This window comes from Peromyscus californicus, unplaced genomic scaffold (assembly GCF_007827085.1).
Source record: "Peromyscus californicus insignis strain IS unplaced genomic scaffold, ASM782708v3 Scaffold_10__1_contigs__length_136768540, whole genome shotgun sequence".
NCBI lineage: Eukaryota > Metazoa > Chordata > Mammalia > Rodentia > Cricetidae > Peromyscus > Peromyscus californicus.
This window is the reverse complement of record NW_026294391.1, coordinates 72,598,575-72,602,271: the sequence shown is the minus strand read 5'-3', so window position 1 is coordinate 72,602,271 and position 3,697 is coordinate 72,598,575.

Sequence of the window (3,697 nt, the reverse complement as noted above, 5' to 3'; positions counted from 1 at the left end):
TGATTTTATTTTTGTATGTATTTATTAGCCATTTACTATATTTCTGTTCGCTTTTGACCTGAAAGTGTTCATTAAGCACATTTTAACATTTATTGTTTGAATTATGTAAACATTAGTGTTTAGTTTACTGAGCTCTTTTTATGGTTTAGATAGCAATCCCTGGTCCTATGGCTGATAGTGACTTTCTTTCACTGTATGTGCTATTTTCTCTTATTCAGTTATGAATTTTTTTTTTGCTATGTAGAAGCTTCTTGCTGAATACAATTGTATTTATCGAGTTTCACTTTTTTCTTAAGCTATCCAAGGTAATACTCAGTAAGTCATTGCCAAAGTCTAATTCTTCAAGTATTTCCATTCTGCTTATCTGTAATAGTTTCAGTGTTTCAGATACCACCTTGAGAAATCTGATGGATTTTAAGTTTTAGTTTCTTTCCTTTTCTTTTACTACATATGAGTATCTAGTTTTCTCAAGACTCCTTGTTAAAAAGGATGTCTTTTTCCCCCAACATGTGTTTATTTACCTTTTTAAGACTCAGATGGCTAAAATTGAAAGGATGCATTTCTAGATCACATAATCTAGCCCATTGGCCTACCCAAACATCTACTTTTGCAACAGTACACTGCTGTTTTTATTATTTCAGCTTTGCAGTATAATTTAAAGTCAGATATTGTGATAACTCTAGCACTGAATTTTTCTCAGGATTCTCTTGGCTATTTGGTATTTTTATGGAAATTACATTAAAATGTTAGACAGGATCATTTAACCGATGTTTGTTGATGAATATAAATTATTGCCATCTTCTAATGTCTTCTGTAGTTTTTTATTCAGTTCTTTATAGGTTTTATTTTACAGAGCTTTTAAAACTTTGAATACATTTATTACTATTTATTTTTATTCAAGTGATTATGATTGAATCATTTTTCTGAGGTTGTTTTTGACATATTATAAAGATAATTATGTGTACTAATTTTATATTCAACTAATTTGATGGAAATGTTTATTATATCTGGGAGTTTTCTACAGGGATTCTTTGTAGCATTTAAATACATGGTCATATTATATGCACACACAGATAATTTGACTTTTCTCTCATGGTGTCAATATCCTTCCTTTGACAGTTCAACTGTCATAATGAGATGAAGGTACTTTTGATGTCTTTTCTCTTTGGTGTTTTAAAAGCCTTCTATAAATGGATGTCTACGTGTCCAAGATTTGGAAAACTTTCTGTTATTATATTTTAATGACATTATTGTTTGCACTTTCTGTGTTCTCTTCTATCACTATATGCTTTAATTTTGACTATGTCATGGAGATCATGAATACTTGTATTGGCCAGGTGTGGCAGCACATATCTTTAATCTCCACAGTCAATAGAAAGACTAAGGAAACCCCTGTGACTTGAAGGGCAAAAATGCTACATATTTTTTTTAACTTTCTAAGATTCCTTTTATTTGCAGTGAACTCATTCATGTAACATGGCAGCAGCTGTGAGCAAGGTTGATGGATTTACTCATGATCACTTTTTTTGAATGTCTGTCCTGATTCCAGAAATCTTGACCTTGCTCTTTGATTCTCTGTGTCAGGGTTTCCTGCTCTTGTTTTTGGCTTTGTGTCAGTGGCTTCCTCCAAATTTGTTCTGTGTCTATGCAGACATTTCTGTTTTAATTTGCAGAAGATAATTATATCAGCTTTTCTCATTCCCTGGATGTCTAGATTTATTTTTCCCAGAATTTTTTTTCTTTTTTTAAATTTTATTTTATAAGTAATTTAATTTTACATATCAGCCACAGATTCCCCTGTCCTCCCTCCTCCTACCCCCCTGCTTCCCCCCAATCTGCCCCCCATCCCCACCTCCTACAAGGCAAGGTCTCCCCTGGGGAGTCAACTCAGCCTGGTAGATTCAGTTGAGGCAGGTCCAGTCCCCTCCTCCCTACACCAAGGCTGAGCAAAGTGTCTCAGCATAGGACCTAGGTTCTAAAAAGCCAGCTCATACACTAAGGACAGGTCCTGGTCCCACTGCCTGGGGACCTCCTAAATAATTCAAGCTAATCAACTGTCTCACTTATCCAGAGGACCTGATCCAGTTCCATGGGGACTCCTCAGCTATTGATTCACAGTTCATGTGTTTCCGCTAGTTTAGCTATTTGTCCCTGTGCTTTTTTCAATCATGGTCTCAATATCTCTTGCTCATATAATCCCTCCTCTCTCTCACTGACTGGACTCCTGGAGCTCCACCTGGGGCTTGGCCGTGGATCTCTGCATCTGCTTTCATCAGTCACTGGATGAGAGTTCTATCATGACAGTTAGGGTATTCGGCCATCTGATCACCAGAGTAGGTCAGTTTGGGCTTTCTCTCAATCATTGCCAGTAGTCTATTGTGGAGGTATCTTTGTGGATTTCTGGGGACCTCTCTAGCACTCTGCTTCTTTCTATTCCCATGGGGTCTTCATTTATCATGGTATCTCTTTCCTTGTTCTCCCACTCTGTTCCTGATCCAGCTGGGACCTCCCATTCTCCTAGGCTCTCTTTTCCCCGACCCTTGTCCTCCATTACCACCCACCCATGTCCAGTTTGCTCATGTAGATCTCATCCATTTCTCTGTCATTGGGTGAACCCTGTGTCTTGCTTAGGGTCCTCTTTATTAGGTAGCCTCCCTGGAGTTGTGAGTTGCAGTCTGGTTATCATTTGCTTTACATCTAGTATCCACTTAAGAGTGAGTATACACCATGTTTGTCTTCCTGAGTCTGGGTTACCTCACTCAGAATGATTTTTTTTCTAGTTCCGTCCACTTGCCTGCAAACCACACGATGTCATTGTTTTTCTCTGCTGAGTAGTGCTCCATTGTGTATATGTACCACATTTTCTTTATCCATTCTTCAGTTGAAGGGCATCTAGGTTGTTTCCAGGTTCTGACTATTACAAATAAGGCTGCTATGAACATAGTTGAGCATGTGTCCTTGTGGTATGATTGAGCATTCCTTGGGTATATGCCCAAGAATGGTATAGCTGGGTCTTGAGCAAGATTGATTCCCAGTTTTCTAAGAAAGCACCATATTGATTTCCAAAGTGGTTATACATGTTTGCATTCCCACCAACAGTATGGGAGTGTTCCCCTTGCTCCATATCCTCTTCATCATAAGCTTTCTTCAGTGTTTTTGGTCTTAGCCATTCTGATGGGTGCAAGATGGTATCTCAGAGTTGTTTTGATTTGCATTTCCCTGATGATTAGGGATCTTGAGAAATTCCTTAAATGTCTTTCAGCCATTTGCCTTCTGTTGAGAATTCTCTGTTTATCTCTATAGCCCATTTTTTAATTGGACTTTTGGTTATATTGATGTCTAATTTCTTGAGTTCTTTATATATTCTGGATATCAACCCTCTGTCAGATGTGGGGTTGGTGAAAATCTTTTCCCATTTGGTAGGCTGTCATTTTGTCTTGTTGACCATGTCCTTTGCCCTACAAAATCTTCAAGCTTTCACTATTTGCAGGTGACATGATAGTATACATACATGACCCCAAAAATTCAACCAAGGAACTCATGCAGCTTATAAACACCTTCAGCAATGTAGTAGGATACAAGATTAACTCAAAAAAAATCAGTAGCCCTCCCATATACAATTGAAAAACAGGCTGAGAAGGAAATCAGAGATACATCACCCTTTACAATAGCCACAAATGATATAAAATACATTGGG